Genomic DNA, 16,591 nt, shown 5'->3' with positions numbered 1-16,591 from the left:
TATGGTAACAGGCTTCAGTTATTGATTACTTGCTGTGTGGTGAGATCCTGCATACACTAGCTGAAGTGTTCCTCGTAATAAAGATATGCTGTAGTCAATTTTACCCTCCTTTTACAGATGAGGAAACTAGGGATCTAGGGTGTTAGATAGCCTGCCTGTAGGGCTTCAGTTAAAACCCACACTGTTCTGATTCCCAAGTTCATGGTCTTAATTAACCATTATGCCTCCTAATAGCAAGTCCATGAAAAGTGACCATTTATGGCTCATGTGATGCTCCAAAAGTCATTGCCTTCCTGTGTCCTCCACACCCATCCACTCTCCTTGGTCCTCCTCTTTTTGCTCTTTCTATTTTTCTTTAGGTGTCTTAAGTCTTCTAAAGGCACCCTTGAGCATTGCATCATTCCTCCCAGGTTTAATAAGCTCAGCACACCCTGGTCCGGTGGGAAGAATAGTCAGGATTTGGACCTGTTTCCAATGTCACATTCCATCTCTGGACTATTTTTTCCACTGAAGCCCACACAGAGTAATTAATATTGAAGAATAAGACAAATTCTTCAATAATTAAACCTGGAAAGGAGCCAGCCAACTGGCATCAAAGCCAGACTCGGTGTAATTTGGTTTCATTGAGCTGGACAAATAATAAAGAAAAGAACATTTAGTCACCACTGGAGTATTTGGGCTTTGGTGGGGTGATAAAATCTAGACAATAACGAAAGAAAGGAGATAGGAAATTGCAAGCAGCAATGTGAACAAGGACAGCTAAGCTGAAGTGACACATGAGTTGGAGGTGGGACATAGTGGAAAATATGACGTGGCCTGTAGACAGTGAGAGGCTTTATACGGTTAAAACCACAGATCTCACTGATTTGTGAGTTTTAGGTTCTATGTTGGCAGTCAAAAGGGACATTTGGATTAGCTAACAATTGTTCTGAAATCAATTCTATTCCAGTAGTGCTGGCTGCACCCACGGGCATGATGAAATGAGTGGGAAATGAGTGGAAAGTCCCACCCTCGCAAATACACAACCAAATTCTCCCCACTAGTTACCCTTCTGGATTAGAGCCCTCGAGGTGTCTATTATAATGTGTACCTTAAGAACATGTTGGAATGGGGACTTCCCTGGTGGCGCAGTGGTTAAGAATCCGCCTGCTAATGCAGGGGACACGGGTTCGATCCTTGGTCTGGGAAGATCCCATATGTTGCAGAGCAACTAAGCCTGAGCGCCACAACTACTGAGCCTGTGCTCTAGAGCCTGCAAGCCACAGCTACTGAAGCCCACACACCTAGAGCCTGTGCTCCGCAACGAGAAGCCACACCAATGAGAAGCCTGCGCACCACAACGAAGAGTAGCCCCCGCTCGCCGCACTACAGAAAGCCCGCGCGCAGCAACAAAGACCCAAAGCAGCCAAAAATAAATAAATACATACATAAATTTATTTAAAAAAAAACCAAAAACACGTCGGAAGATTCCAGTGCTATGACAGCTCTCACAGCAAGAGGGGCCACATACTCAGTACTGCTCTACCATAGCAGATAGGATTGCAAAACAACTTAAAGTCCAGAGTTGACTACCAGTTTTGTTTTGGATTTTCAGTTTTCAGAGAAAGTATTTCTGCGAACTTTTCTTGGGTTGACCGAAATACATTAGAAAAGAAAATATACCTTCTATTTCGATGAAGTATTAAATGCCCTGAAAAATCACCCTCACTGGCAAGTGAGTAATTCACCTCAGTTTTTTTTTAATGGAGGTGAAATTCGCATAACATAAAATTAACCGTTTTAATACGAACAATTCAGCCAACTGGCAAAAGCCAGACTCAACGCAATTTGGTTTTACTGAGCTGAACAGATAATGAAGAAAAAGAACAACATTTAATTACAACCAGAATATTTAAGGCTATAATGGGGTAATAAAATCTAGACCACAGTGGTATGTAGTACATTCATGATGCTGTGAAACATCACTTCTATCTAGTTCCAAAACATTTTCATAACTCCAAAAGGAGACCCTGTACCTATTAAGCAGTTACTCCTAAATATTCCTACCCTTAGCTCCCAGCAACTACCAACCTGTGTTCTGTCTCTATGGATTTACCTATTCTGATCATTTCATATAAATGGAATCATACTATGTGTGACTTTTTGGGTCTAGCTTCTTTCACTTAGCATAGTGTTTTCAAGGTTCATCCAGGTTGTAGTATGTATGTGTAATTCATTTTTTTAATGACTGAATAATATTCCATTGTACAGATACACTGCAAAATACACTATATTTTGTTTACTTATTCATCTGTTGATGGACATTTGGGTTGTTCTGGCCATTGTGAATAGCACTACTATGAACATGGGTGTACATGTATTTGTTTGAATGACTATTTTCAATTCTTTGAGGTATATACCTTGGGAGTGGAATTATAGGATCATATGGTAATTCTACGTTTAACTTTCTGAGGAACTGTCAAACCGTTTTTCACAGGAGCTGCACCATTTGACATTCCCATCACGTCTCAATTTCTTGCCAGCCTCACTAATACTTGTTATTTTCCTTTCATGTTGGTGTTGTTTAGTTTTGGCTTGGTTTGGTTATAGCCATCCTAGTGAATGCGAAGTGGTCTCATTGTGGTTGTGATTTGCATTTCCCTGATGACTAATGATTTGGAAAGTCTTTTCATGTACCCATTTGTACAGTTGACCCTGAGATTCTGCATATGCAGATTCACTAACGTCAGATCATGTAGTACTGTGGTAGGTTTTTATTGAAAAAAAAAAAATCCACCTATATGTGGACTCCACAGTTCAAATCCATGTTCTTCAAGAGTTAAATCTATATCTTCTTTGGAGAAATGTCTGTTCAAGTTCTTTGCCCATATTTTAATGGGGTTGTTTGCAAATAATTCACTTTAAAAAAAGTGGTGTTTATTGTTTCACAAAACTATTCATAGTTGGTATTTTCTAACTTTTGGGGGGCAGTGAGGGTCAGCATCCTGACTTTTTATATCTCTTACCTTGACGTTATCCTAAGAGACACCGTCCTCTGATCGCCGTCTCAGAGAAGAGCTGAGCTCACATTTACTGAGTCCTCACTATGGGTGAGACACCGTTTTAAGTGCTTTTACCTTTACTAACTCATCTAAGTGTCATGAAAACCTGACACAACACATTTCATAGAGGAAAAAACCAAGATAAGAAAGGCATTAAGTGACTTTGCTTCAGATCCCATAGCTAGAAAGTGGCGGAGCTGGGTTTTAAACTCAATTCAGATGACAGGTATCAGTAGAGGTACAGTAAGATTAGATTGAGGCAGTCCTCAGCTCAAATTTTTGTCCTGTTTCTAAAAGGTGGAGATTCCAGGTCAGTTTTTACTCCAGAGTTCTAGAAAGCTAGGAGGACAGGAAGGCAAACTACTATGTGAAAAACTCAACTTTCTCCAGAGAATAGCAAGCATGTGAAAGTCTTAAAATTTTATCTACACAAATAGAAAGATGTTGACAAAAATAAGCACCCCGTGGGTAAAATGGACAAACTGCAGTGAAAAACTAAGAATTTCCACTAACAAATGGGATCAGTGATAGAGGACATATGAGGAATTGGAGTGCAGCTTTAGGAGGGCTGAGACCAGGAACTCCATGAAGAGAACCGTGGGCTGTTCAATCCTTCGTCATCAGGAAAATAGGTGAATATGCGGAATGCCTCTTAGAAAAGTCATCGGGTGTAACCTAAAGAAAACCAAGGCACCAAAATTTGCTCACCAGGGAGTTAAAAAAAACAAAACAAACAAACCCTCAGTGATCTGTTCTATATTTTAACACAGAAGAAAAAGTCAATCCAATTACACTGAGTAAGGTTTTATGTAACTGCATTCATTAAGCACAGGATGTGCCCAAACTTCTTCCCAAAAGTATGCTAAGTAGTCTTTGAAGATGTTATTGGCTCAATGAGATGCATTAATAAACCTAAAAACATTAATACGTTTTAATATGAGTGAGTCATGAGCATGAGATACACCCTATTCCCCCCAAAGCCTTCATTTTCCCACCCACTTCCATCCCTTTATTTCCTTCCTATCCCTTTCTTTTAAGTTTTCCCTCTCATTAAAAATTACTTATAACTTTATAGCAAGAATTGAGGTCTATAAGAAACTGTCATAAACTAGAGAGCTAAATGCCAGGAAAAAGAGAGGAGCTTGGAAAACAAAATTGATTTGGAGCAAAGCAGAGAGCAAAATTGGCAAAGAACAGGTTAAGTGCAAATTGCCCAAGGGTTTGAGTCTGTGGTTCATGTCTGATATTAAATGGACTTTGTAAATAGCCAGTCATCTAATGTATAGACATTAATTTTTGAAATATCAGTAGACCTAGAAGAAGTGGATGTTTGACCCAGATAAATATTAGAGACAACTATGAAATTCACAACTACCGAGCAAATATGGCTCAGGAAAAAGCGCAAAGAACAGTGAAATTTCCCTGCATTTCATGAAATCACTTGTTAGTCCGTTAGGCATGTTGTCAAACGATGCTCTTTACAGCGTCTGTTTCACTGAGGGGTGGATAGATATGATCCATGGGAAAGTTGCTGGAGGGAAGAGAGATTGCTAGACAGAGAGTTAGGAAAGCTGTCCCTGCGGAGTAGGGTTTGGAAGAGGATCCATAAGGAAGAGACAGGGGTGATCAGGCAGGAAGGATGTGGGAGGCTCTTTCAGCCCGGGTTGGGGTGAGAACAGAGAGACATCCTGAGGAACAAGGGAGAGGTCAAGAGTGTGTCTGCTTGGGAAAAATGAGAAAAGGAGCCCGATGAGAGCGTCACAATGTCTCATGCACAAATGCAGAGAAGGGGGCGGACTCGTGAGCAGGAAAGAGAGGTGTGCCCGGGTCAGAAAGTCTGGAGAGTGAGATTGTTCCGGAAGCAGCCCTCCGCCTCAAAACACCAAGAGCATTGTGCTGTTAAGAGTGTGAGTGAAAGCCTGCAGATAACCTTGACAAGGTCTGTCCTTTGAAGCAGGTTTTGTTTTGAGTCAGCAGATGTTAGAAACCTTCAACGCAACATCGATCTACACAGGCTAAGTATCGTCCCCACCTCTGTGATGTATTGGGTTGGCAAAAAGAGGGGTAAAAGTCCAATGCGTAGAGCAGTGGTTCTCAATCCCGGCGTGATTTTACCCATCCCAGGGGACATTTGCCAATGTCTGGGAATAGTTTTCGTTGTCACGACTGTGGGGGGTTGGGGAGAGGGGCGGCGCTACTGGTGTCTAGTGGGTAGAGGGTGGGGATACGGCTAACCACCCTCCGGTGCTCAGGACAGACCTCCCTCTCCCCCAGCAAAGGACCATCCAGTCCAAAATGCCACTAGTGCTAAGGTTGAGAAACCCTGGGATAAACTGATCCATCCTTTCCCTTTCCTGTGCTCCATGCTGAGGACACCCGTGCGCGCATACATGCGGACTGAATTCAGGAATCCAGTCTGGGTCCCAGATGTCAGTGTGTTGGGCTGTCATCTGGAGGCCAGAGAGTGACTGAGTAATGACAACAATAATAGCCACCAATTTTGAGTATCATGTGCCTGGTCCTGTGCTTTACTCATCTCTCATTTAATCTCCACAGCAGCCCTGCTGGTTAGGTATTCCCAGTTCACTTTCACAGAGGAAGAAACTGGGACTGCGACCTCCTGTAAGACAGGGACCGCATCTCGCTCATCTTTGAAGTCCAACTCCGGGCACATGGGTGACACCCAGTGAATGTTTGTTGAATGACTACTCTTTTGGAAAGTAGGCCTCCAACACAATGTTTTGATGATTCAGGAGGCCTGGTGGGTGCTTCCACTCACCACTTCTCTCCCTCAAGAGGGTTGGCACAATTGTTCAAAGCCATCACTCCGCAGAAACATCGGGTTTTGGTTACTTCAAGCATGGGACTTGGCGACTGGCACCAACAGATACGAAGAGAGTCGTGGTATTTGTCGGAAGAGAGCTTGATGGAGAGACACGGTTTTCTCTGCCTTTTGTTATGCTTCTATTTTTTTTTAATCCTTAAAATTCAAAAAAATAACCTACATGTTAAAATTTAAACTTTTTTTACATTTTTTTCAGCTTTAACTAAACATTTTATTTATTTATTTTTAAAATTTTCATTGAAATATAGTTGATTTACAATGTAGTGTTAGTTTCAGGTGTATAGCACAGTGATTCAGTTAAACATATACATATAAGTATATATATATTCTTTTTTTTACATTCTCTTCCATTATACGTTATTATAAGATACCGAGTAGAGTTCCCTGTGCTATACAGTAGGTCCTTGTCATCTATTTACTATATAGTAGCGTGTATATGTTAATCCCAACCTCTTAATTTATTTCTCCCCCTGCCCTTTCCCCTTTGGTAACCATAAGTTTGTTTTCTATGTCTGTGGGTCTATTTCTGTTTTGTAAATAAGTTCATTTGTATTATATTTTTTTAGATTCCACACATAAGCGATACCATATGATATTTGTCTTAAAAACTTAAAATTTTCAATGCTCATGTTTATGTGTTATCATTTTAAAGCAAAAGTTAATTTAATACCCAGTCAAGAAGAGGAGAGGAAGAAGGAAGGGAAAGAAGCAAAGTGTTGTTCTAACTGTGGGATCACCCGTTGTTTCTAAAAGAAATGGATGGTTAGAAAGTTGATCTTGGGATTAAAAAACAAACAAGCTTGACTCAGTAAATAGTGCTTTTCTTTTCTTTTTTTTTTGCATTAATACGTACAGTGCACTGAAAGAAAATGGTTTTTGTAGTTCTTGGCTTGATAATTACCCTGGAAAATGATTTTGGAATGTTAGTGACGGCAAGAGATTGTTTATTCCATTACTTTCACCCTGACCAAGCCCACATCTTTCTCTAAAGCATGTCTTATTTTTAGAGTTTATAAATCAAATGTATTGTCAGGATGGAATGCAGCATGAAATGCACTTGCAAACAAAAACCCAGCCTTATTCAGCAGTCCTTACACAGCAGAAACCAAAGTGCAGCCACTATGACTTTTCTCTCCATGAGGCTATAACTTTGGACCCTTCTTGAGATATTTACCATGTGTTATTGTAAAAAAAAGAAAAAAGAGAAAAAAAAAAAGATGAAGAAGAAGAAAGAAATCTACCTTTAAAGAAAATTTGGTTATTTGAACAAATATTTAGCAGGAAAGACAAAAACCAACACATAATTCTTATTCATTCCAACATTTGAGACCACACGTTTTAAATATGTAAAACCCACTGGAGATATATGAATATTTAAAATGAGCATAAGAAGGAGACTAACCAGAAGAAAATTCATGAACATCCGATCACCTCCACGTCCAGGAAGAAAGTGTAGGTCTTTGGCAAATCGCTGATTCTCACTGCCTTCCAGGCCCCTCACCTGAGAGATGAACACGTTGAACCCTGTTTTTCCAGGTCCCTTCCAGGTCTCACACGTCATGATTCCCTCTTTCTCACTCCCAAGTCCATTAACCACCTCGTAAGTCATACATATTTTGCAGAACACTGATTACAGCCATTTGAAGGGTTTTGTTTTAGACCCAAAAATTCCAGTGGGAATCTTGAAGTCGGCCTGATAATAGAACCAGCTTCCAGGGGAAATCAAGCTGCTCAGAGAGGGACCAGCTCAACGGCGCTTTACCGCTGATGAGTTGACACTAGATACATGATGGGAAAACCTTCCCTTGTCTCTGCTGATGGCATCCTAGTGTTAAAAGGGCCTCTGCTCCTTATCCCCCTGTCAGGGGCCCCAGCCACGGGGACCTTCAATTGCCCATAGCCATCCCACTTTCTGACTTTGAACCTTAGGCTCACCACTGCAGAGCTGTCTCCTATTTCTGGTTATGTCTCATTCAGATACATACCTTGAAACCCATTGTGCACCTTTCACATGGGCCCTAGTGACTTTATACCTCGGAAAGTTTTTGTTTATTAGCTCACTGGTTGTTTGGAAATGGCAGTGTCCAACAGTAATATCAGAACATCCAGTTTCGAAACATAGTCCTACTATAAAACAAACCCAAAAAACCTGTATTTCACTTTGCCTTAATTTGCTCATCTGGAAAAAATGAGAACTAGTCACAGCCTTTGCTTCCTCAGTCAGACACTGTAAAGGTAAAATGAGATATATATGTAAAAGAGGTCTGAAAAGTTTTTGCTAGATATGATATCAATATAAAGTAATATTCCACAATGAAATTAATGTTAGGACGATCTCCAAGAAGTATTTTAAAATGTGTGTGATGCCTCTTTATGTCAGGTGTTGGATAAATTATAGCTTGCAGGTCCAAGTTAATAGAGTGGTGGGAAAGAATTCTCTCTCTCCCCACGCCTCCCACCCCCTCTTTTCTCCTTGCCTGAAACATCTGGCGGCCCTTTGTAGTTCTGGATGATTTGATTTGGAATTCATTAGTAATAATTGATGTGCTTTCTGGAATTTGTTTAAACAGTTAATCGTGTGGTGAGCAGCTAAGCCAAAAAGGATTGCGTCCCAAGTACTGAGATGGGCAAGAACGAGTGCCTAGTGCCTGAGGCTTTAGAAAGTCTCCCCCAGGCCTGCCCCTCCCCCGCCGGGGGTGGGAGGGAGCTTGGCTGTCATGGGGGGAGCTCGGTTTCCTTGTAGTGTTTGTTCTAAAAGCTCCCTTTCGGCAGAGAGAGGAGGGAACAACCAAAGACATTTGTGCTTTAATAACTATCAGTGACGGGGCCACACAAATACATAGGGCTAGGAATTGGCATTTAGGTTTAAAACTTGGAAATCTGGAAAAGAGAGTGTCCACACAGGCATTTCTAAGCAGAGTGCGGAGGATTCCCTTAAGGCAACTCTGGGGCAAGGGGTCTTCAACATTCTGTGGGTCGTGGACCTCTACAAGCATCTGATGAAAGCTACTGTCAGATATGTGTGACACGTGTATGATATATGTATGAAAATGTGTGTGTGTGTATTTGCATGCAATTCCCCTGGGCACACAATTGTGATGGGTTCACAAGTGCATCTAAGACTTGGGTTAAGAAGCCCTGAAACACTGATGGTAAAATAATATTATGTCAGTTATGAATCTTTCTGTTATAAGTAACAGAAAACCCATCTTTTTTATACGCCCCATTTAAAACTCAATGGGCATAAAATTACTTCGTTAAATTGTTATAGATATTTCAAAATGTATACTTTCAATTTCTGACCTTATCTTGTCAACAAACACTTTGCAGACTGGCCTGGGTCCATGGGTCTCTCTGAGTCGCTAGCCCTGGACTAATCACAGCCCTTCTTGACCCTCGGGACATTTCTCCAGAAATTCTCCCCTCTCTCTCCTGAATCATCAGTTTTCTCCTCTCCACTAGATAACTGTCATCAGCATTCAAACATACTGCTAGTTCAAACTGACTTAACCACGAAGGGAAGTTATTTTATTTATTTATTTATTTATTTATTTATTTATTCATCATGTTATTTAATTCTTCCTCTTGCCTTCAAAACGTGAGCATAGGATTCAACCTTCCTTCCCCATTCCACATATTGCCAAGAATCCAGTATATTAACCATGAAGGGAAGTTATTGATACTATGCCCGCAGAAAAACCAGTTGAAATATTTTAAAGGCTGTTTTATCCTTAAATCGTTCAGCATACCTTTCTAAAAATTAAACTCTGTTTTCACATAACAATTATGCTAATGTCACACTTAAGAAAATGTAAAAATAATTCCTTAATATCATTGAATATTCTAATTTACCCCATCCGTCCCCCCATGTTTGTTTACAGTTAGTTTGTTTTAATCAGAATCTAAATAAGGTTCACACATTGCATTTGTTTGCTGTATATCCTTGGTCTCTAATAATCTTCAAAGTTTCTCCCTCATCAACACACGCGTGCCATGTTTTCCTCATGTCATTGACTTGTTGAAAAGGTGGGTCAGTTCTATTGCAGAAGGTTCCACATTCTGGATTTCTCAACTGGCTTTTTCATGATGTTGTTTAAACAGTTCTTCTATCACTTATATTTCCTATAAACTACTAAATCAGATCTAAAAGCTTAATTAAATTTGGGCTCAAATTTTTGGTAAGACTGCTTGGTAATTTTGCAATGTATTCATAATGTACGATTTTGGAGGAAAAATCTCTTACCCTCTCACTTTTAGGGAGATGGAAATTGATCAGTGGGTTCGAGTGATGAGAACTTTATCCTTCCCTGTAAAGATATTCTTCCCCATTTATAATCAGCAAATCATCCGTGGGTTCATATAAAGTGCTATCAAATATCAAAGATGTCTACCTCTGCAGTAATGTGTTGGATTTCCTTTTTGGTTTTTTGCCTCTCTTTTTCTTGACATCCATAAGCAATGCTTCAGAAGGTAGTTGAAAAGTAAAAGTTTTGAGTCCTTGTATATATCAAATGTCATTATTTTGCCATCATACTTAATTAATAGTATGACTGAAAGTAGATTTTGAAGAATTAGCTGAAACATGAGTTTATGTAACTTCTTATGTGGAATGTTATTTCTTTCAACTTCCTTTGTGAAACACATGTAATATTTCTGAACAGGTTCCAGCCTCCAGGAACTATGATAGATATGGAAATTCCTGGATAAGTCTGGGTGCTTTTTGCTTCAGTGTGAATTCAGTTTCTGCAGTGTGCTACACTCTTTTTATCAAGCCCCTAGCTCTCTTCCTCAAGAATATAGAAGCTGGAAAATCTTGCAAAATTGGTGACACTGAATATTTGGGGTTTTGTTTTCTACAAAGCAATGATAATTGATCAAATATTTTTCAAGTTTTCTTTTTATTTCACAGTGATGTTATTTTCTCCTTTTCATCTCTTGCTCTTTTCTCTGTAGAACTTCAGGCTATTTTTTCTTCCTTTGCTTACAGCCAAACATTATCACCATGGGAAACCATTTGTTAAACTTAATATGCTCCCCCAGAGCTTATGAATTCATAGATGATATCGTAGAAAGATTGGAAAGACCTAACTTTTTTTTTTTTTTTTTTGGCCACACCGCACGGCATGTGGGATCTTAGTTCCCCTACTAGGGATGGAACCCATGCCCCCTGCAGTGGAAGCACGGAATCCTAACTGCTGGACTGCCAAGGAATTCCCAGAAAGACCCAACTTTTTATACTTTTCAATACGCACCTTGGGTAGAGGCAGTTTATGTTTTGCTGGTATTCATTCCATTTGAAGTAGCTAATTTTCTTTTGGGATTCTAAAATTCTTTCAGTTTTGTGAAGATGTGACAATAGTAAGAGTCATTAGGGATGATGGTTTCCAATTGCGTTATTGAAATAGAATTTAAGTAATAAGAAAAATAGAAAATTGGGAACTTATGTTCAAGACAAATAATAGTGCTATTTATAAGCCTCTGACAAAGACATTTCCTATAAATCTTTTTTTTAATTTTATTTATTTTTTATTTATTTTTGGCTGGTTGGGTCTTCATTGCTGCGTGCGGGCTTTCTCTAGTTGCGGCGAGCAGGGGCTACTCTTCGTTGCAGTGCACGGGCTTCTCACTGCGGTGGCTTCTCTTCTTGTGGAGCAAGGGCTCTAGACACGCGGGCTTCATTAGTTGCGGCACGTGGGCTCAGTAGTTGTGGCACAGGGGCTTAGTTGCTCCGTGGCATGTGGGATCTTCCTGGACCAGGGCTGGAACCCCTGTCGCCTGTATTGGCAGGCGGATTCTTAATCACTGCACCACCAAGGAAGTCCCTACCGTAAATCTCTAATAAGTGTTTTTTCAGGTGCAGATATTGGTATTGCTGAAGTTTTCTAAATACATAAGAATTATAGAATTTCAGAGTTTTGAGGCACCCTAAAGTGATGATCTCTAACCATCCATCTTACCCATGACTCCCATATTCCTCCAAATAAAAGGGCAAGCACCCTTGGCACTAGCCCTTCCCTGGAGCAGAATTTTCCTGCCTCTTACCCCTCCCCCATCCACTGAGCACCTGCAATGCACCAGCTGCTGTGCCAGGGGCCCAGGGACCTCAAGAGGCAACCTTGTGGGCACAGAGAATAGGAGGAGGATAGATGAGGATGAAACAAAGTGAGATGCTTCTAGATGCTAAGAGTTAAAACAAAACAGTGCATCCCATAACATGCGATAAGAATTCCCACTTTGCCATCCTCCCCCCACCCGGCCCCCAACCGGCCAAACTGGCAGTTGTTACAGCATGCTTACGGAACTGGTCTTATTTTATGTTCTGAAAAATGTCATTTCACCTTTCAAGTAGTGTTACGTTGACCCCCATTCCTTGTGGAAAGATTTCATGATCTTAATCTTATAATCGTTAAGATGACACTGAAAAAGAATGGGGAGGGTTGTTTTCCCAGTTTTTGTTCTCTCTTGTCTCCCTCTGGTTTTACCTGAGAATAATCTTGGGGACTTTATGGGACCCTGATAGCCCAGGGATGGTCAGGGTGTCCTTGTCATTTCTTAGCTCATCCTTCCCCCAATGTGACTCTGAGTACAGCCTATAGACAGTGCAGGTAACCTGCCCACACGCTGTCTCCGATCCTGCCAACCAGGAAGAGGAGGGGGTGAATGCCCAGGGCCGGCTGTACCACGCCTCTGTAGGTATGTGTATAAGGGACTCGAGCATCCATGGATCTGGGTATTTGTGGTGGTAGGCAAGGGTGGGGTTGTGTGGGGGAGTGCAGTGTCCTGAATCCAGTCCCCAGCAGGTACCGGGGGACGCCTGTAACCCCCTTCACGGACATGGAGGGTTATGGCTCCCCATTGTCCTTGAGGTGTTCCACTATCTATTTCTATTCTGCTTTCTATCTCTTTTCTTCCTCTTCTCTATTTTCTGTTTCCTTCCCCTCCCTCACTCCTTTTGTTCTCTGTCTTCCTGTTTCTATTTGTCTCTCCCTCTCTCTCTGTCTCTCTTTGTCTCTCTCTCTCTGTCTCTCTTTATCTCTGTCTCTGTCTCTCTCGCTGATGATGGGACAGCATTCTGGACATGGATCTAGAGAACAGAGATAAAATGTTGCAGCAGCAGAAGGAGTACAGAACATGGGGCTAAGGTTCAGGAAACCTGGATTCCCTCCCTGACTTTGTCATTAATATTTGTGACAGGATGAGATGAAAGATGTGAACGTGCTTTGAAAAATAACTCAGAGTACAATTGTCCATTCTTCCCCAGCTCCTGCTCTCAAAGTGAGATGAGGACGCCCAACGACCATAAGAAGTCTCGTCAGCCACTCTTGTTGTGCCTGGCGTTGGTTTGGGGACTCCATTCAGCATGTAGAACTATTTTTGAGTTTTGAAAGGCCCAACTTAGAGTGAGAAAAGCTGAAGAATTTGTACAATCCCAGACACGGGTGAAACCTGAGAATGCAGTAAGTCCTGAGCTCAGCTGAAAGTCCAGATCAATATCGTCATTCTGGAGTCGCTGTTCATTGAGCTCCACGCGGAGGATTGTGGTCACGGTGAGTGATGGGACTGTGGGGTCCAGCTCCGTACCATGAACAGCATAACACAGACACATGTCGTTACCCCTGATTACATTCTTTTCTTAAATTTATTTTTATTGAAGCATAGTTGATTTACAATGTTGTACTAATCTCCGCTGTACAGCAGAGTGACTCCGTTATACACATATACACATTCTTTTTTATATTCTTTTCCATTATGATTTATATTAGGATATTGAATACAGTTCCCTGTGCTATGCAGTAGGTCCTTGTTGTTTATCCAGTCTATATGTAATAGTTTGCATCTACTAGCCCCAAACTCCCAGTCCATCCCTCCCCCATCCCCCCATCCCCCTTGGCAACCACAAGTCTGTTCTGTGAGTCTGTTTCTGTTTTGTAGATATGTTCATTTGTGCCATATTTTAGATTCCACATATAAGTGATATGGTATTTGTCTCTCTTTCTGACTTACTTCGCTTAGTATGATAATCTCTAGGTCTACCCGTGTTGCTGCAAATGGCATTATTTCATTCTTTTTTATGGCTGAGTAGTATTCCATTGTATATATGCACTACATCTTCTTTAACCATTCATCTGTTGATGGATGTTTAGGTTGTTTCCATGTCTTGGCTATTGTGAATAGTGCTGCTATGAATATACAGGTGCATGTATCTTTCTGAATTATAGTTTTGCCCAAATATATGCCCAGGAGTAGGATTGCTGGATCATATGGTAGTTCTATTTTTAGTTTTCTGAAGAACTTCCTTACTGTTCTCCATAGTGGCTGCACAAACTTACATTCGCACCAACAGTGTAGGAGGGTTCCCTTTTCTCCACATCCTCTCCAGCATTTGTTATTTATAGACTTTTTAAATCATGGCCATTCTGACCGGTGTGAGGTGGTACCTCATTGTAGTTTTGATTTGCATTTCTCTAATAATTAGTGATGTTGAGCAACTTGTGTCTACTGGCCATCTATATGTCTTCTTTGGAGAAATATTTATTTAGTTCTTCTATTCATTTTTCGATTGGGTTTTTTGTACTGTTGTTGTTGAGCTGTCTAATTACATTCCTGAATGGGTCACTACTGATCTCTCTGATACGGGCCTATCCCCAAACACATGCCACAGGGAATGAAAGTGACTTTTACAAACTGCTGTGTGCATGCCTACTGTAATCATTCCTTCATTATCCCCATACATTCAAGTCCTCTTTTCACTCTCGAATTTCTCAAGCCAACGGGTACAAATAAATAAAACGGGACACTTCGGAAGCTGAATGACCTGCTGCAGTTTAGGGCTTCAGTGAGATAAAGCAGAAGTTGTCAAAGTGTCTACCAGCATCAGCATTTCCTGGGAACTTATCATATAGTAAGTCTCCTACATACGAACCTTCAAGTTGTGAACTTTCAAAGATGCGAACATGCCCAGAGAAAGGACGAAGAGAGACAAGAGGAAGAAGAAATAAGTGAAGAACCGAAGAGATTCACAACGCAGGAAATGGCAAGGGGATTTTCTTTATTTGAGGAGGCACTGTTAGTTTCTGAGGCACAGGACCCGAATGTAGAACAGTACACGAAGTTTGCAGCAGCCGTTCAGAATGCAGTCCGTGTCATCTATGACGAGAAAAAAAGAGCTACTACCCAGACATCACTGGATCCCTTTTTCAAGAGGGTAGATAGAATTGAATCCATCAAGAAACCAGAACCTGTGCCATCAACGTCAGGCATGAGTGAAATTGCAGCTTGGCCTCCGTCTCCTATTGCTAACGATCCTTCAGCCCTACCATCTCCCACCAATCAGTAGCTCCTACCATCTCCTCCCTCCAGTCAGTAACTCTTCTGGTCTCTTCACTCGATGTCAGCCCCTGAATGCCAGCTGTTGTACTGTACTACTGTACTTTTCAAAGTACTGTACTGTAAGATTAAAAATGTTTTCTTTATTTTTTGTGTTTGTTTTTTATATATTATTTTTATTTATATATTACACTACAGTACTATGTAGCCGATTGTGTTATTTAGGTACGTAGGCTAACTTTGTTGGACTTACGAACAAATTGGACTTATGAACTTGCTCTCAGAATGGAACTCGTTCATATGTAGGGGACTTACTGTAAATGCAAATTATCAGGCCTCAATCAAGACCTACTGAGTCAGAAGCTTTGGGAGATGAGCCCCAGCAATCTGGAGTTTATTCAGCCTGCCAGGCGGTCCTATGCACATAAAGCATATTCATTTTCTATCACTGCTGCAACAAATTCCCACAGATGCAGTGGCTTAAGCAATACCTATGCGTTATCTTGCAGTTTTACAGGTCAGAAGTCTGACATGGGTCTCATCAGGCTGAAATCAAGGTGTTATGCAGCAAGGGCTGCATTCCTTTCTGGAGGCTCTAGGGAAGAAACTGTTCCCTTGCCTTTTCCAGCTTCTAGAGGCTGCCTGCATTCCTTGACTCATGACCCCTTTCCATCATTTTCAAAGCTAGGGACAGTGGATCCAGTCCTGAGATGGCAGGTCCTCTGACCCTTCTCCCACTTTTAAAGATTCATGTGATTAGATTAAGCCCGCCCAGAAAATCCAGATGACTCTCTCATCTCAAAGTCAGCTCATTAACAAACTTAGTTGTATCTGCAGACTTAATACCTTTTTGCCATGTCATGTAACATATCCACAGGTTCCAGGGATTAGGATGTGGACATCTTGGGGAGGGCATTATTCTGCCCACTACAGTCCACCCCTCTAGCCTCCAAAGATCCACGTCTGTCCCACATCCAAAACGCATTAACTCCTTCCCAGGTCCCCCTAAGTCTCAACACATTGCAGCATCAACTCAAAGTTAAAATCTCATCTAGATCTCATCGGCTCAAAAGTCCCAAATCTCACCATCTAAATCATCTAAATAAGGTATGGGTGAGCCTCTGGGTATAATCCATCCGGGGGCACAATTTTTTTCTATCTGTGGACCTGTAAAGCTAAAGAAGCAAGCTATTTACTCCTAAAATACAATGGTAGGACAGGCATAGGGTAGCAGTTATAGATGGTCTCATTCAAAAAAGGAGAAAAGGAAGGAAAAAAAGGAATCCCAGATCTCAAGCAATTTTAAAATCCAGCTGGGCTTCAAAACTCCCCTTGGTTTCAGGACCTTGGAATAATTCTCTGTGGCTCACTGCTCTGC

General features: G+C 41.1%; 1 protein-coding gene across 2 annotated transcripts in view; it reads right to left on the bottom strand.

Moving 5' to 3' along the window:
- Positions 1 to 6,000: 6,000 nt before the first annotated feature.
- C17H8orf89 (chromosome 17 C8orf89 homolog) overlaps positions 6,001 to 16,591 on the bottom strand; it is a 114,107-nt gene continuing 103,516 nt past the window's right edge. The window contains exon 8 of one of the 2 annotated variants that reach the window (XM_059901644.1): positions 6,001 to 6,021. The gene's annotated coding sequence lies outside the window, so the exon portion shown is untranslated. Of the gene's footprint in view, positions 6,022 to 7,308; positions 7,388 to 16,591 lie in introns of those variants that run through there. The other variant, XM_059901642.1, reaches the window with a different exon arrangement.

This window comes from Balaenoptera ricei, chromosome 17, assembly GCF_028023285.1.
Source record: "Balaenoptera ricei isolate mBalRic1 chromosome 17, mBalRic1.hap2, whole genome shotgun sequence".
NCBI lineage: Eukaryota > Metazoa > Chordata > Mammalia > Artiodactyla > Balaenopteridae > Balaenoptera > Balaenoptera ricei.
Note: the sequence above shows the minus strand (reverse complement) of the source record. Positions and strands in the feature narration are given on the sequence as shown.